General features: G+C 41.0%; 1 long non-coding RNA gene across 1 annotated transcript in view; it reads right to left on the bottom strand.

Annotated features, from left to right (window-relative positions):
- LOC136114592 (uncharacterized) overlaps window positions 1-17,525 on the bottom strand; it is a 91,580-nt gene extending 74,055 nt beyond the window's left edge. The window contains exons 1-2 of the long non-coding RNA XR_010653098.2: window positions 17,382-17,525; window positions 16,564-16,618 (exon numbers count right to left, since the gene is read on the bottom strand). This is a non-coding gene — a long non-coding RNA (uncharacterized lncRNA). The remainder of the gene's footprint in view (window positions 1-16,563; window positions 16,619-17,381) is intronic.
- Window positions 17,526-17,934: the final 409 nt, after the last annotated feature.

Genomic DNA, 17,934 nt, shown 5'->3' with positions numbered 1-17,934 from the left:
AGTTTATTCACTTGAGTCTCAAAACAATAAAGAAGCAGATAACATGACCAAGGCCAATAACTCCTTCCAGGAGACCCAGAGGGAAGCAGAACACACTGAACGCTGGTGGCTTGTGGGCACAGGGAGTCTCGTGCAGACTTTTCCTACTGTATGCAATTTGGCTATGAGTCAGTCACTTCATTCTATAAATACGATAGTCTGGATGAGCTCACTTTGAGCTCTCCCTGCTAAATAAGTGAGCTGTGTGGCAATGGTTCTACTACTCACAGGTCAGTGGATGAGCCCAATTCAAGTTCAATATTAGTCATTTAGCTTAAATAGATGCACACCAAATGTAATGGATTATTTAGAGATATATGGTTGTATGATTTTTAATATACTCTTTGATTCATGTTACTTGGTAGACTAGATTTGCTAAAATTTTGAGCTCGTATTTACCAAAAGCAACTGCAGACTACACTAAACGCCTGCAAGATAAAGTCTAGTTTGCATTTTGCTGGGAAAAATGGAACTGACTGGGAAAACAACGATACAAAGCTAACGCAGAGACATCACAAACATCTACAAAGCGGGGCCTATTTTGCACTTCACTGAGAAGAAAGGATTTATCCAGACAAAACGGTACCTTCAAGGATATGGACCAAAACCAATGTCTACAACTGAACAAAACAGAGGCCCACGTGGAGCCAGGGAAAAAGGGTCCAATAGGGAGCAAAGGACCTGGTGGTGAAATTTTGCTACTGGACTGAATCTTGGTGTGAATGGTCTGTAAAGATATAAACGTTTGTAGTTTTCTATGCTTGGGTGGACCTCTGTGCAGGTATCCAACTTGAGCCAACCCTTCTTCTATTCTACTCTATTAAATTTTTTATTTTCTGATAATTTTGTTTCCTTAAAGTCTGCTCTGCATACGGTTATCAGGCCTTACCTGAAAGTTTGCTGCTAAACTTCTAAAATACAGACTCCAGAGCAAACAGTTATCAGGGAAAGAGGAATCCTGACAGTTTGCACCGTGATGGATATAGACCTCGCCTGAAAGTTTGTCTCTGGAGTTCCGAGACACAGCCCTTGGAGCAAACGGTTATCAGGGAGGGAAGACACCTGAAAGTTTGCTTCGTGAATGGATACAGGCATCTGGAGAGAAGGTAAGCAGCATTCAGCTTGGCCTATTTCCCCCATGCAGTAAATAATAGAGTGAACCTGCCACTGAACTCTTTTAAGTCGCGCTTCTCTCTAAGAAATCTAAACATTGTCCTGCAGCAAGCAGAACCCTAAAATTACTCCCCTGCGACAGTAAGCCTCAATGTTGTTGGCCTTCTTGGCCACCTGGGCACACTGCTGGCTTATATTCAGCCAGCTGTCGATTGACATCCCCAGATCCCTTTCCACCAGGTAACATTCCAGCCACTCTTCCCCAAGCCTGTACCATTACATGGAGTTGTTGTGACCCAAGTGCAAGACCCGGCACTTGGCTTTGTTGAACTTCATACAATTGGCCTCAGCTGACCAATCCAGCCAATCCAGATCCCTCTGTGAAACCTTCCTACCCTCCAGCAGATCAACACTGCCACCCAACTTAATGTTGTTTGCAAACTTACTAAGGGTGCACTCAATCTCTTCATCCAGATCATTGCTAAAGATATTAAACAGAACTGGCCCCGATACTGAGCGCTGGGGAACATCACTCGTGACCGGTCACCAACTGGACTTGACTCTGTTCACCACAACTCTTTGGCCCTGACCACACAGTCAGTTTGTTTCCCAGCAAAGAGTATGCCTGTCCAAGCCATGAGCTGCCAGCTTCTCCAGGCGAATGCTGTGGGAAACAGTGTCAAAGGCTTTACTGAAGTCTAAGTACACAAAATCTGCAGCCTTTTCCTGATCTACTAAGCGAGTCACCTTGTCATAGGAGATCAGGTTGGTCAAGCAGGACCTGAATTTCATAAACCCATGCTGACTGGACCTGATCGCTTGGTTGTCTTTTATGTGCCATGTGATGGCACACAGGATGATCTGCTCCATGACCTTCCCAGGCACCGAGGTCAGACTGACAGGCCTGTAATTCCCCCGATTCTCCTTCCGTCCCTTCTTGTAAATGGGCGTCACATTTGCCAGCTTCCAGTCAACTGTTACATTCCCGGCTAGCCAGAATTGCTGATAAATAATTGAAAGTGGCTTGGCGAGTACCTCCACCAGCTCCCTCAATATACTTGGGTGGATCCCATCTAGCCCCATAGACTTGTGTGTGTTCAAGTGGTGTAGCAGGTCACTAACCATTTCCCCTTAGATTATTTGGGCTTCATTCTGCTCTCTATCCCTGTCTTCCAGCTCAGGGCGCCACGTACCTAGAGCACAACTGGTCTTACTCTTAAAGACTGAGGCAAAGAAAGCATTTAGTACCTCAGCCTCTGTTACTATGTTTCCCCCTGTATCAAACAAAGGATGGAGATTCTCCTTAGCCTTCCTTTGTCACGAGGGTCTCAGTCTCTTTGTCCATGGCTGACATCTGAAGAGGACCCTGTCTGTTCTGCCTGCAATCCTAGTCCTGGTTCCAATCCATGCATCCCAGAATCCATTTCCTGTCTACTGACCAGTCCAGTCCAGTACTTCCAGGTGCCTGCCCTTCAGTCTCCAGTGCAACGCTGCACTATACCAGGAAATTTAATATTGGGTTTGTATATTTTGCATTATTTTCTCTCATTATTAGTATAATTAGTAAAGCATTTTTAGCTTTACAACTTGCCTCTCTCCCTTTTCCTCCTATTCCCTTTCCTTAGTGGGGAGGGCAGGAGGGTTAACATAGTGCATCTGCAACAGTTTATTGTCGCCCTGCAATAAATGGTGACAAGCAGCTAATGTCCCAATCGATGTACTATCACTGCAGAGCCATGAATAGCATCCAACAAGGAACGTCAAAATACTAAGGGCAGAACAGGTTCATTCTGTTACCTGCCTGAGCCTTGAATGCATGTCAGTCACATGCATAAATTATTGGTTTAAATTTTATTTAGAAAATTAGAATAAGATATGGTATTGATCATCCTCAGCCCTTCAAAATAAAATTAAAGAAAACCTGGCAATGTATTTCTGAAGGAAATAACACTACCATAATATGTAACATGCCCAGGTTCAACCTCCTGGCAGAATTATTCATTGTCATTAAAAATAAATGATAAAAACCTGTTGGAGGAAATACAGAGGTAAACAGATAATGAGAAAACAGATATTTACATTGTAGTTATTGTATTTTAAAATATTTTAATTGTAGATGAAAGTAGATGGCTATAAACAACATCCTGTCTTCAGTGTTTAACACGTAATCTCTTTAGTAAAGATGTTTCACACACAGTCAGGCTGAACTGAATCTCATTACTTCCACTTTGCAGTGATATAACTCAGAGCCGAATGCCAACCCATGCTTTTTCTTTTCACCACTCCCTCCAGATTTCTCTTCTATAGTCCTTTATGCAACAGCAGCAACAAGAAAAAGGAAACAGCTAACCTCATCCTGTGACACAGCTCTGCCACACATTAGCACCCCCCCCTCCCCCCCAGCAATGGTGCAGAACCTCTGCCACCCTCCTGGCCATTGTGGCAACTTACCAGGAAACTGAGGGGCAAAACTCATTTGCATGTATATTTTAAAAATGCACACATATTTGAACTAGATTTAAAAAAAAAGCAAAAAGACAAATAGAGAGTTCTCATTACGGAACACTACAGATGTATTCAGATATAAAACCTCTGAGAAAGAAGGACAGAATGCTAAAAAGAAAGCTGACACCACTTCTCTAAAATAAACGTGCATGCATGCACTGGATATTGAAGTTGCTAAATTAATGTATACTGTGATTAAGTTACAAAAGACATACCCATCACTAACCAGTTGACATGATAAATGTTTTCTAACCACCTGCAAAATGAGGGGATATTTTTTAAGTTTTACATCCTTCTTCATTACAATAGGGAGACAGAAGATTAAGTAATACATTGTTTAGAAGCAGAGTGCTTAGCTTATATTTTACTAATAATAGATGTATTGTAAGTAAGAAACTGAACAATTATAACTAACTTCATCAATTATTTGTTAGTACAGATGTATGTTTAAAAAAACGTAATGTATGTGTAATAATTGTGTGAATATAAGCAACGCAAGAGCGTCCAGTCATTGAAACACTTGTGAGGAACATTTAACGAAGAACTGTTGTTTTTACATAACTGAGGACCTGGCGCCTGACCCCAGCAGGGGGGAAGGACCGAGAGACATCAGACTATGAATTCTTAATGTAATACACAGTCTTTTCCCAGAATATGTACTGACACCTGTATACATACCGATACCTGTATTTACAAGCTAATTTAGGGAGAAGTGTAGCCAAAGTACCAGGAACCCATATCTTAAATAGATTGATAAGGGGAAGGGTATTGTGTGTGTTGGGATAGTCTGTAAACACTGAAGTACCCAACCAATGGGGAACAGGGGAGGGAAATTGCGGCCGGGATTTTGGGGAGATATAAGCAGGGGCTTTTTGCCCTATTAGGTGTGCCTACCTTTAGGTAGAACACCCAGTCTTGCAAAATAGTTATTAAAATGTTTTGCCAAGAGATCCTGTCTGGGCCTATTACATTTGCAAAAGAATTGTTTCCTACACACTTATGGAGGATGATCCCCAGTGTTTTCCAGCACTGATAAAATAAAGAATGCCTGCTTAACAGTATAATTGACTCTGCTGTTAAGTTTATTTCTTTGTTTCAATATGATCTGAAATAACTGCATATGCTGCAGGTTTCTGCACACTAGACTACTATATAAAATCAGCAATGGAAAAGAAATGCTCTCTGCTTAGCTCCTCTCCAAGAGAAAATATTTTATGCTCAACCTGAAGGATTCTGAGCCTCTGGGAAGCATAGGCAATGAGAAAGGTCTGTGATCCATCTTCAGTTCTTTTTTTCCAGTTTTCGCATAATTCCTTCAATTTGCCTGATGATCTTTTTGCTGTCAACAAAGGGTTTCCCCCTCATATTATTTTATTAAAGTAGTTAATTATTTATTTGGCCTGACTAAATCCTACCAAACAGTCCTGTGGAGCTATGTTATCTTTCAGCCTGCCATGAGTTACTCTTCTCCTGATGTGGGAGGAGAGAAGTCATTCACAGAACTATATTAAGCCAGTAGACAGCCTTAATTTATATAATTCCCTATCTATAAGGGAAAGCTGTTGATAGTGTCCATAACTGACATACTAAGACATTAACCAAATATATGTTTTCTAGAAGTTTTTAATACTTGAAGGTTATATTTTTTGGTCCAAAGTACTGTAAAACTATTTTGTTTGTTTGTTTTGTGGTTTTGTTCATTTGTTTGGGTTTGCTTTGTTTGTTTGTTTTTAATATTCCCACTGTTTTATACAAATATATATTGAAATGACCAGATTCCACAGTTTTAATCCAGACAAAATTAATTTAATCTTTTTAGGTGTTTTCACAGAATACTCCTCTTGGAGAAATCACCATTTTTATTTGAACTAACGGTTATATCTACAAAAAGCTCTGAAACCATTTTGGGACTCAGTACTGACTCTGAGTGAGTGACAGGTAAAGAGGTTTTAATGTGGCCTAGCAAATTGCATTCTTAAAAGAGGACTGTGAAAAACAGGTTTGCAGATGCTAAGGCTAAAATGTCACAGGAAGAAAAACATGGCTTTGGCAATTGGCCTTCTGTCTTTGCCCTTTGCAACACTAACAACTTGATAAGAATGCATGAAAGCAAGCTTTTTTCCTTGGATAAACTGCAGTTCTCCTACCATCCGGGAAAGTACTCAAAATGAGAATATATCTGCAAAGACGGCAAAAAAGAAAACTCTGATCTTAGTAACTGACCCCAGATGAAAAAAAAAAATAATCACCTGGATTGCCGTTCACTAGGAGTAGTCAAGGCCAAATCAAAAATTCATCAATATCCCTGAGGACCCAAGTAAGTCCATCACATCAGTGGAATTACTCCAGATTTATACAGCTGTAGTTAAAATCAAACAACTGACTATCAGCAAGTACTTTTATGACAATAAAGTGCTTCCTGGTTTTGATACCTTTATCAACCCCAGGTTCTAATCTGACAGAAATGCATCCTAATTATTTTCATATCTTGCTGTATGTACGATTATTATGGGGTGAGAACTCCCCATCAAAGATGGACTTTTCAAAATTAAAGGAAAAACAATGAGAAAACCCCTCCCTCTCCCCCCCCCCAAAAAAAAAAAATCTATAATTTGCAGAAAAGCTAATGACCTGGAATGCCATCTCTAAACCATAGGCTATTGTTTCTACTTGACAGTAGATGCTGTCTGCCACAAATACCTTATTGGGTAGAAACCAGACAGCAGAACGGTGTAAAGTTATCCTGACTTCTAGCTTTGCTCTTAAAATATGAAAAATTCCTATAAACATAAAAGGGAACATTCACTTAAAGCAACAAGTTTTCAAGATGGCAATCTGTGATATATGAGATAAAATGAAGAATGCTACACAGTTTGAAGGAACTTATTCTTTAACCATTGCCAAGGTTTGATTGCAGGGTGACAATAAACCATGGCAGATGTATTGTTAACCCCCTCTCCCCCCCTTTTCCCCTTTTAGCCCTCCCTCTCCCCTCCTTTTCCCCTTTTAGCCCTCCCTCTCCCCTCTTCCCACTAAGGACAGGCGATTGGAAGGCAAAAGAAGGACAGCGAGGAAAGGCTGGAAAAAATTAAAAACATTTTACTAATGTTACTAATAAAATAGAGAAAATAATACAAAATATACAAAACCAATCTTGAAAATCCCGGCAACTGCTCCAGCAGATGTAGGGCCGACACCCGGAAGTCCAGGACTGGACTCTGCAGCCTCTATCACTGGGCCTCAGTTTTCAGGGACGACTCGTAAGGTCCTCTCCTAATGTCAGTCATAGGGAAAAGGGATGAGATCCTCGCGATCTCCCACTTTTGTATAAGCATCACGTGAATGGGATGGAATACTTAGTTGGTCAGTTTTGGTCACCTGTTCAGTTCACTGCTTGCATGTGCATCCTTATCAGTGACCTTGCATTCCATTGCTTTGTCTACCAAAACATGTATCTAGCTCTCAGAAAAGTGTAGTTAGTAAGAAGACTTCAACTGAAAGGAAAATTCACTAAAAGAGAAATCTCTTTTTAACAAAACCAGGACAACCATATACTTCCTTTTACAAATGGTATATCACCATTTTTGCACTCTCTTTTGGCAAACACTACATTTCATTACACAGGAGACATGCTGTTGCTCCTTTTATTACATTTCTGATCAACACCTTGAGGCTGGAAGGAGATGTCCAGAGGGCTTGCTAGTTTATTTGATCTTCCTCTTTGCCCTCAGTTCTTTGCTCTAGACAGGCTCCCACTGAACACCACAGAAATCTCCCTCAGAAGAATTTCATCAAAGGGATTCAGCTCAGTCCTAATTGTCAGGACACTCCATGGTCTTCTACAACAGCCAGGAGAAGCCAAAGCCTGCTACAGGGCTCATGCAAGTTCTCTGCCTTGAATTAAGCTACAGAAAGATGCTTACCCTTCAACTTTTACCCAAGACTGTTTTCTCCCTGTTACCTCGTGTGACCATGTGCAAGACCATGACTTACTCCCACAGGATTACATAATGCCAAAAGCACGTATGATAATGTTCAGCCCTTGCAGTAGGGGAACACAATGTCTGACATAAAGTTCCCTGGAGATAATGGGTCCTCCCAGAAGTCTGACTCATAAAAGCTATAATTGTTCACAGTCCTTAGGCAAGGCTCTTTCCTGCTCTTCCTCCCATAGAAATAGGCTGGATGCAATTTTGTGTGAGCATTCAGAAGGCTGTCACAGGAAGGAGACGTATTTCTGTACCTTGTTTAGTCCCTTGTCTTTCAGTGAGATTTTCTAGCTACTGCTGCACAGGATAGTAGGCTTATCTTTATGAGTCATTTTTACCTTGTTAAAATGAGCTACTTTTCATCAGATGAGGCCAGTTCAATGAAATATCTGTAAAAATATTCACATTAATGTCCTGTCCTGTTAAGTGGGATTTTTTTAATGCCAAGGCAGAACTATAAATTAGACTTTTTTTTTTTTTAATTATTTACTCACATTTCATCCCATTCTTAGTTTTAATTGTAAATAAACTGAACTCTCCCAGCAGTTTAAAATTTACTTTCCCTCTAGGTGCTGAAGCTTATTAAAGTATTTTGACTCTGAATGATTAGACTCTGACTCAAATGAGAATTCATATTCTGCACAGCAAGTAATCCATGGAAAAAACATGCCAACAGGTATCTTAAGCTCTTTATTTATGAGCAATGAAAAATATGGGAAATTGTTACAGACTAACAGGAAAAAAAATTAGAAATATCATTAGGCCCAAAACAGAGAAAAGTGATGTAAATTAATTTTGTCAGAGTGAACTCTGCTTTCAAATGTATTTCTCTTATCACATTAACACTTTAACAATGACAGCCTACAGGGCTACTTTTAGGTACTTAATATGTTAAAATATGTAATGAAAGCAGAAATAGAGGAAGTTACTGAAAACATTTTCTGTAAAGACATTCGAGCACTCTTCTCAGCTCCGTGTTGGTGAATCACTCACAGAATCACAGAATGTTAGAAACTGCAAGGGACCTCAAAAGATCATCTAGTCCAATTCCCCTGCCAGAGCAGGAACACCTAGATGCGGTTACACAGCAACACTTCCAGGCAGGTTTTGAATGTCTCCAGAGAAAGAGACTCCACAACCTCCCTGGGCAGCCTGTTCCAGTGTTCTGTTACCCTCACTGAGAAGTTTCTTCTGATATTTAAGTGGAACCTCCTATGTTCCAGTTTGCACCCATTGCCTCTTGTCTTATCATTGGTTATCACCGAGAAGAGTCTGGCTCCATCCTCGTGACACTCACCCTTTATATATTTACAAAAATTAATGAGGTCACCCCTCAGTCTCCTCTTCTCCAAGCTAAAGAGACCCAGCTCCCTCAGCCTTTCCTCGTAAAGGGAGATGCTCCACTCCCTTAATCATCTTTGTGGCTCTGCGCTGGACTCTCTCCAGCAGTTCCCCGTCCTTCTTGAACTGAGGGGCCCAGAACTGGACACAATATTCCAGATGCAGTCTGCGGTCTCACCAGGGGAGAGAGGGAGGAGAATCTCTCTCGACCTGCTAACCACCCCCCTTCTAACACACCCCAGAATGCCATTGGCCTTCTTGGCCACAAGGGCACAGTGCTGGCTCATGGTCATCCTGCTGTCCACCAGGACCACCAGGTCCCTTTCCCCTTCACTGCTCTCTAATAGGTCATTCCCCAACTTATACTGGTACCTGGGGTTGTTCTTGTCCAGATGCAAGACTCTACATTTGCTCTTGTTATATTTCCTTAAATTTTTCCCTGCTCAACTCTCCAGCCTGTCCAGGTCTCTGGATGGCAGCACAGCCTTCTGGCATATCAGCCACTCCTCCCAGTTTTGTGTCATCAGCAAACTTGCCAACAGTGCACTCTATTCCCTTATCCAAGTCATTGATGAATATACCGAATAGTATTGGTCCCAGTACTGACCCTTGAGGCACTCCACTAGATACAGGCTTCCAACTAGACTCTGTCCCATTGACCACAACTCTCTGGCTTCTTTCCTTCAGCCAGTTCACAGTTCACCTCAGTACCTGATCGTCCAGATCACACTTCCTCCGTTTAGCTGTGAGGATGCTGCGGGAGACTGTGTCAAATGATTTACTGAAATCAAGATAGACCACATCCACCGCTCTGCCATCATCTGTCCACCCGGTTATGTCCTCATAAAAGGCTATGAGTTTGGTTAAGTATGACTTCCCCTTGGTGAAGTCATGTTGACTGTCCCTAATGACCCTCTTATCCCTGATATGCCTTGTGATGGCACCAAGGATAAGTTGTTCCATCAGTTTCCCAGTGATGGAGGTGAGGCTGACTGGTCTATAGTTACCCGGGTCCTCCTTCTTGCCCTTTTGGAAGACTGGAGTGACATTTGCTTTCCTCCAATCCTCGGGCACCTCTCCTGTTTCCCAAGACTTGGCAAAGATGATGGAGAGCGGTCCAGCAATGACCTCAGCCAGCTCCCGAAGCACCCACAGGTGCACCCCATCCGGACCCATGGATTTATGGATGTCCAGATTGCCTAACTGCTCCCTAACCCAGTCCTCATCAACCGAGGCAGATTCCTCCATTGTCCTGCCTTCCTCTGGGGCCTCAGCGATATGGGGCTCCTCAAGACAGCCTCCGGCAGAGTAGACAGAGACAAAGAAGGCATTCAGTAACTCTGCCTTCTCTGTGTCTTCTGCCTCCAGGGCACCCACCTCGTTCATCAGTGGACCTACATTGCCTCTAGCATTAGTTTTATCTGCCATGTATTTCAAGAAGCTCTTTCTGTTGTCCTTGACCCCTCTCGCAAGGTTTAATTCTAAGGAGGTCTTAGCTTTCCTAGTTGCCTCCCTACATCCTCTGACAACAGCCTTATATTCTTCCCAAGTGGCCAGCCCCTCCTTCCATGATCTATGAACTCTCCTCTTCCACTTGAGTTTGCCTAGTAGTTCCCTGTTTAACCAAGCAGTTCTACTGGCTCCCTTCCCTAACTTCCTACATATCAGGATGCTCTGCATACATTTAAAACTGCTAAGCAATGCACAGTAATACTGAGACCACTATGTGATGTGGGAGTTCAGCACTTCCGAAAACTAGGCCATTCATTTAAGTGCCTAAAACCCCATTTTTCTCCCGGAAAGGTAGACATTCACAACTTGAAGTTATTGTTCGTAGTATCAGTACAGTATGCAGCTGAACAAGGATAGCCCGTCACTTCACCAGACTGGAAAGAGATTTCCACATGTCCTTAATATTCCTAGAGTATATAATTTTTACAAGATGCACTGATGGGGACTGGGTTTATTTCAGACACTGCTGATTTTCTAACAGGAAGGCAAGAAAGATGTGTCAGAAAGAAGATAATCAAAAAAGGTGATGTCAGTGAGACTGTGAGTGGAATGGCATTGATTTTGCTTTACACAAAACCTCAACATTGTTTATTTTGTTAAAAGTACCCAAGGCTGTATTCAACATTACTTCATCTGCAGAATCTTTAATGAAGAAATTAAAAGCACAATGCTTTCCATGTTGTATCTAAATTGCATTCCTGCCTCATATCACAGATTTCTCTTCAAGGAAATGGTGCTATCTTCACAAAACTGTTAAGCCCTATTTGATAGGGAAGTTAAAATTGAAAGACAATGTACAGTCTTCCAGGTATTCTGAAACAGAAATAAACAGAGGGCTAAGTACAAGCTGTGTATCTAGTTTTCATCCCTATATTACTGTAGTAAAAGTAGGTTTTGGGAATGTAATTACATACTTAATAACCTGAACACAGTTAAGTGCTGCCATCAGCAACAGAAGATAACCTGTACTTGCACCAGTCTTTCCTAAGCCCTGTAAAAAATTATTCCAGCTAAACTAAAACCATTCAGAGCAATGGATTCCATAAAAATTGTTTTCTCTTTTTAAGTCATACTTTCATGGACACTTTCATCTTATGTAAGCTAGCACAGTTTCTAAAGGGAGCGGTTCAACCTTCTCTTTGCAAACCTTGCATGGCCAGTAAACACATTACTATGCAATGAACCAGACAGAGGAGCCAGGTTAAAACTATCCAAAAAGGCTGGTCTTAAATTTGTTCATTTTGGAAAGAAAAAATGAAAATGTTCAGGAAAATGTTCAATTTTGATATTTTCAGATGGAAACATTTTTATGTTTCACTTTAAAAAATGTTTTCAATTCTCTCACTCCTTTTTTGCTACAGTATATATAAACTGAACATCAAATTTCAAATAACAAAACACACATCAATTAGCCTGAAACAATTTTTGTTCACCATTTCTGTGTATTGAAGACTTTCAGTGTTATCAGAGTGACATCAGAATTTCTAAATTCTTCACCAAATGGAATCTCTGATGTAAGCAGAGTTTTATTAAATTCATGTAAGAAGCAATAGGGCATACCACTAAAGAGGAAAAAAACATTATCTGTATGTATTTATCATCAAGTGATTCAAACACCTGGTGGACATAATGCACTAGGACTTCAGACAGTGGTTTTCATCTCTAAATGTAGAAAACCACAAGCAATTTAATTACCCCATCAGTGGCACAGCTCCCAAGCTGTGAAATATGTCACTGCTACAGCGAGGTGGGAATTAATTAATCAATCATTTTACATGAGATTTTCTGATTAAGCACTATGTATATAACCCCTTGAATAAAAAACAGCCAAATATTCAAAATAAAAACAGTGTAAGTTAACTATTTGTCATTATTTTAAGCAAATATAAACAATTACTTTAGACTAAAATTCAACTTTCCTTGCATCTGTAGAACTGCCATTATTATAATAATTGTGCTCATGTAAGGAAAGCAGAACACAAGAGTGAATTTTGCTGACAAAATTAATTTGTGTGTTTAGTTTTTACAGGTCTTATTTAGTTTCTTTACAATATGCTGCAGTATTAGATCTGTTCTCATGCACAGTTTTATTGTCACTGTCCCTCACTGCCAACGAGAGTTAAGTACATATTTGATTAAAGAGGTATTTCAGAACTGATATGATCCCCTTGTTTAGTCTCAGGGAAAAAAAAAAAAAGGCAAGGAAAACACTAAAAAAAGGAAACATCTTTTTTCAGGACAACCAAGCAATGTTTTTATGTAAACCATATCAAAGTACATATAAAGTAAAATCAACTTCAGGACATCACACATATCTATTTGAAAGATGATGATTCAGCAGTTCTGTCTACAGGGTTTCTGGAAGAGCAATGTTTCATACGTGTTCACACTGTAATATCCTTTTTAGACCCTGCAGTAAAAAGCATAAAGAACCCAGCCATTTATGATATTCTGCCAGATGTAGTTAAAGAATAAATCTTGCACAGTCACAGCACCTAAATGAACATCTCACTTTATAAGAAATCTATCATCCTACATATTGCTTTCTGACAATGAAATTAAAAATTATTAAATCGATAAACAATCTACCCCATATTTAGTGCCCACATTATGCACAAAGATGTGCTTCACTAATAAATTTCTAATTACAGCCTTCCCAAACCAGGAAGCATCTCTGCAGCGTCAAACACCTCTAATAATTTAGATGTGTGAACAGAGCGCATTTAAAAAAAAAAGTACAGTCTGAACATGAAATACAGTCCAAAAGGGATAACTGAACTACATAGGTAAAGGATTACTTATGATAATTCACACAATACAAATATGTTGGTACTTAAAGAGATTCTTCTAACATTTCAAGAAAAATCCTGCAAACGCAGAATCTCCTTGAAGCGTATTTATTCCCATCCAGTAAACATTTACACATATATTATTTACACAATATAATAGCTTAATATCACCTAAAGGTCAAATGTTGGAACAAGTCTATATAATGAATAAAAAAATAATAGTTCTCAGTTGGTCTCACTGGAACCTCTGTACCTGAACAAAAGCTAAAAGTCACGCCCTCAGTGTTTGGTTCAGGACTTTACTGTGAGAATACAAGTTAACTCCACTGAAACTATGATAAATGTGCTCCAGATCAGACCTATCTATTTGGATTGATCTGCAGCATGGTTATGTACCACTTCAATAATTGAGTAGTACTAACATAAGAAGGGTCTGTGAAATCGATCCAAGCAACAGGGAAAAATCAGATAGTCAGAAGTTGGCCCCAAGAAGAAAAATCTCACACAGATAAACTTATGAGTTTAAAGAAAAAACACAAATAAATCTTAGTTCCTCATTGTATCTGAAATAATACTGGTACACTGACTTCCATGGACTTACACTGATTTGCTAAGAATCTGGCTCTGAGTTTATAAATTAAGACCACTGATAAATGGACTTAATGGGCACTAGGGGCAACTACAGTGTACAGAGGAAAACCCCCTGTGATGTTTAACTTGCTAGTATTGTAACCTTCCTTTATACAAGGGTAAGACAAAGAATCCTCCTTCTCAAATAGAAAACGTATTTTCTTTCAGAGGTCTCTACTCTTGTATCTAACCACTATGGCTAAAATAAAGCCATGCTACACACTGACCTAAAGGAATGTCTAAAGGAAATAAAGCATGAAAAAGACTTCATTCCAAGCATGGTTAGCGAGTGCTAAAGTACTGTAATCTTCCTTATATGCCATTTCAACTCTTACTCATTTAAATATGTTTCTTGGTTTGAACATCCATCCAGTGAACATCCATCCCCTTTGCCCATTACTCGAAAGCCTGTGTTCCTGTTGGTTCGAAAAACAAAGTCATCAGGCTTAAATACCTGAAGTAACGGGACAAGGCCTGTCAGCTGATACTCAAGTCTATGATCAGAAGCTAATAGATAGAGGTTTTGTCATTTAGGGACAATTCCTGAGTGCAACAGTAAAAAAATGGGGTCACTACTCAGGAAGTCCATGGATGCAGTAACGGAAGTAGGAAAAAAATCATGGCCAAATGCAAGAAAAAGATCCTTAGATAGCCTTGTGCTCTCCTAAATTGATACCACATACATGTCACTGTTGTTGACCCTCGTAGAGCCTGTACTGGAGACCTACCTGAACAATGCACACAGTACAGCATAGCCGCTGCTCAGCAAGCACCTTCTCTAAGAAGAAACCGCTAACTCTTCTTCTATGTGAGAAAGAAAAGTTTGGCCCTTAATGGTCAAGGCTTAGGGTTTTCATTTTATGTACTTCACAAGAGAGTTCACTACCATAAACTTGACACTCAGTGCACTACTATTTATTAAGAATATTGTAAAATATCTTTCTAAACCAAAAGACAAACAAGCAGAGAACATGAAACCCTTTTCTTAAAGGATGCTTTTTAAATGTCCTTAAAATGTCAAAAGGAAAGTAAAATTTGAGTATGCTCTAAGTAACAACTCACTTTCACCAATTTCTCTAAGCCTAACTTTTATTTCTCAATTCAGTTTGAATTTTCAAGATCCTGAGACTAGTTTCCAGTCAACAGTTTCCTTAAGCAAATGCTGACTCCATATAAAATTCAAAGCTGTGGGATGTAAGGCCATCTTTCATCTCTCCTTGTAGAAGTGAAAATGTTTTGTTTTGTTTCAACATTTATAAACCTGTTCGTTTTACATCAGTTATGCCTTCAGGCTTTTTACTTTATTCAGCTTGGAAAATGGAAACAATAGACAGGTTTCACTTCCTATTTTCTTGCTGCAATATTTGGTTTAGAAAACAGTGCAAAGTAACTTTCAAATTTGATTGTTTTAACTGCATGATAAATAATATTTGTCAGATTGTTTTTACTGTATCAAGCCTTTCAAAACTGTCTTTTAAAACAAGATCAAAACAAAACATATATTCAACCCCTAAATTAAAGAGTATTCTACAAGCAACCTGAAAATACATCTGACTTTCAGCTACTGAACTATTCTACTCCACTAAAAATGACAGAAGTTGTCTTTTCCTTCAGCAGGAAGAGGCAGGGTGGTGAGGTAGGAAAGCATTTTTTCTGAGCAGTCTTACAGCCTGGAGACCATCTGGGAGCCTGATCCTGTAGCCAGACCCCAAAGCATGCACAGGGGAGAACCAATGGCTGTAGGAGCGTTGCCTGCACTGAAAGGTTCGCTTGCAAAGAATACTTTAACCTGACGCACCCCAGTAAAGAAAAAGAATCACCAAAGATAGCAGATGAACTGTTTGAGAAAAAAGAGGGGAAAAAAAAAGAAGACATCTTGCCAAGTCTAATAAAATTCAGCTAAAAGAGGATGACCTAGCAACCTAGCATATACTATAAATACCATATTATGTAAAAGGTAACTAAGAGCCAGGGAAACAAAAAGGATGTGTGTTCAAGCTTTTGCATATATTTCCTTTTGAAAACAGACAAACACAACAAATGGTGAAATATAATAAAAAATGTGTGCATGCACAATCTAGTTTATAACCAAAAACTTGTAACCACTTAGAAATTATATTTAAACTGCTATATATTTTTTTAGCCTTAGAAGTTATACTGACATTTCACTTAATGTCTCAGTAGTTTAATGTGGTTAATTGCAGGCAGTCTCACAACTGTCATGGCACTAAATATGGCTCTCAAATGAAAGAGAATAAGGTGCTGATGTGAAAATTGGCCTGTTTGTTACTAAAATCATAACTTCTATCAGTTTTTTAAGGTGAATTAGCTTTATATTTCATATGTTGATGCATTTGCTGTGTTTCTGTTAAGTTTACATAGAGTAGAAATTGTACATATACACATCCATTTTAAAAAAGGAAACTGTGAAGGGCCACAGGGCAGCACTCAGAGGAACAACTAGGATCACCTTTCTGATCACCTCCCTCGACAGTTCCTCCTCAGTTTATGTTTGCGTGAAGGCAGATGATTTATTGACCCTCCTTGCAAAAGGAAAGGAAACAAAAAGGACTGACACAGTATTGAACCACTGCACCTCACTGCCAGCAGGAAATGAAGGGAGTTGTTACTGTAAAAAAAAGTACCTTTTGGAGCCTCCAATATAGGTGAAGGTAAAGGTGGAGTCTGAGTACCTGAAATCTGAAATACAACGAGCTTCGTTATTACAACTTGTCTTTATTTTGGCAGAAGTAGTTGAGGTTTTGCAGACCAGCGTTCTGCTACCGAAACGGGGTGTGGTGTGGGTCATAATGAATGAAAGAAAATGCAGCAACTCCCCCTCATCCCCTCGCAACAAGTGTCCGGTGCTATGGCAACGGCAGGGATTTCCATCGTCAGAAACAGCAACAGGCAGCCACAAGCCGGGCTCCTGCAACGGTTTTTTTGCACGGAAGGGGGGACGTTTACCGCTTGCCATGCCCCCAGCCCTGAAGCGAGCGTGGGGGGATAAAGGCATGCACCGAGGATGGCAGAAGCCCGGCCGCCCGGAAAATAGCCGCGTAGCGTCCGCTGGACCAAAAAGCATCAGGGCTGCGCTCGGCTGGGCGCTCGCCCCAGCAGCTGCGGGCTGCGTCAGACAGCGGGGAGCACACACACTCGCACACAACCCACCCGGTTTTGCGTGTGGCCACTGCCACGCTCCCTGACTCGGGGTGCCTCCTCCTTTCCCAGCCGGCGCCTGGTCTCATCTGCCCTCAAATACCCTCGGAAGGAGAGGAGGAAGAGGAAGAAGGGAGCTGAGAGCAGGCACAAGCCGGCTCGGCGACGGCCCCTGATCCCGGGGACGGCGGCGAAGGTCACGGGCACAGCCCGGGAAGCCGCGCCGCAACGGGAGCGGTGTCTGAGACAGACGGGCGGCGGCAGCCTCCGCGCCGCCAACCCGGAGCCCGAGACAGAAACTCACCTGCAAACAGGCAGTCCTTCTCCGCCTTGCACTTTTGGATCACAACGTTAATATCCTTCTGAATCCTCTCTTGTCTTGAATACATCCCCATGAAATAAATCCCAGGGTAAAAAAAAAAAAAAATTAAAAAAATAAAAAGCAGCTTTTATTTCGACCCCACCCCCCGCGCTGCCAGTTTTAATATTCAGTCCGAAAGACGGACCCTGGGGCTGGCGAGCAGGAGTCTCCCCGCGCCCCAGCGGGATCCGATCGGCCGGCTGGAGGACTGGGAAGGAAGGCGGCGGGAGCCGATATTGCATCCCCAGATGTGCCCACCAAGATGTGCCGCCGGCGAATGGCGATTTCCTCACAATAGATCCAGCGAAGGGTGGTGGCGGCGAAACAAGTTCCCCTCGCCCCTCACGTCCTCTAGGTTTTGGGGGTTGGTTGACTGGTTTGGTCTTTTTTTGGAAGAAAAAAAAATAAAGAGGTGGGGGAAGCCGACCCGACCACTCACATCCCTGCCCCTCCCGCCAGTAGCGGCGATCGCCGCTCAGCAGCAGCGCGGAGAGCC

This window comes from Patagioenas fasciata, chromosome W (assembly GCF_037038585.1).
Source record: "Patagioenas fasciata isolate bPatFas1 chromosome W, bPatFas1.hap1, whole genome shotgun sequence".
Classification (NCBI taxonomy): domain Eukaryota; kingdom Metazoa; phylum Chordata; class Aves; order Columbiformes; family Columbidae; genus Patagioenas; species Patagioenas fasciata.
Note: the sequence above shows the minus strand (reverse complement) of the source record. Positions and strands in the feature narration are given on the sequence as shown.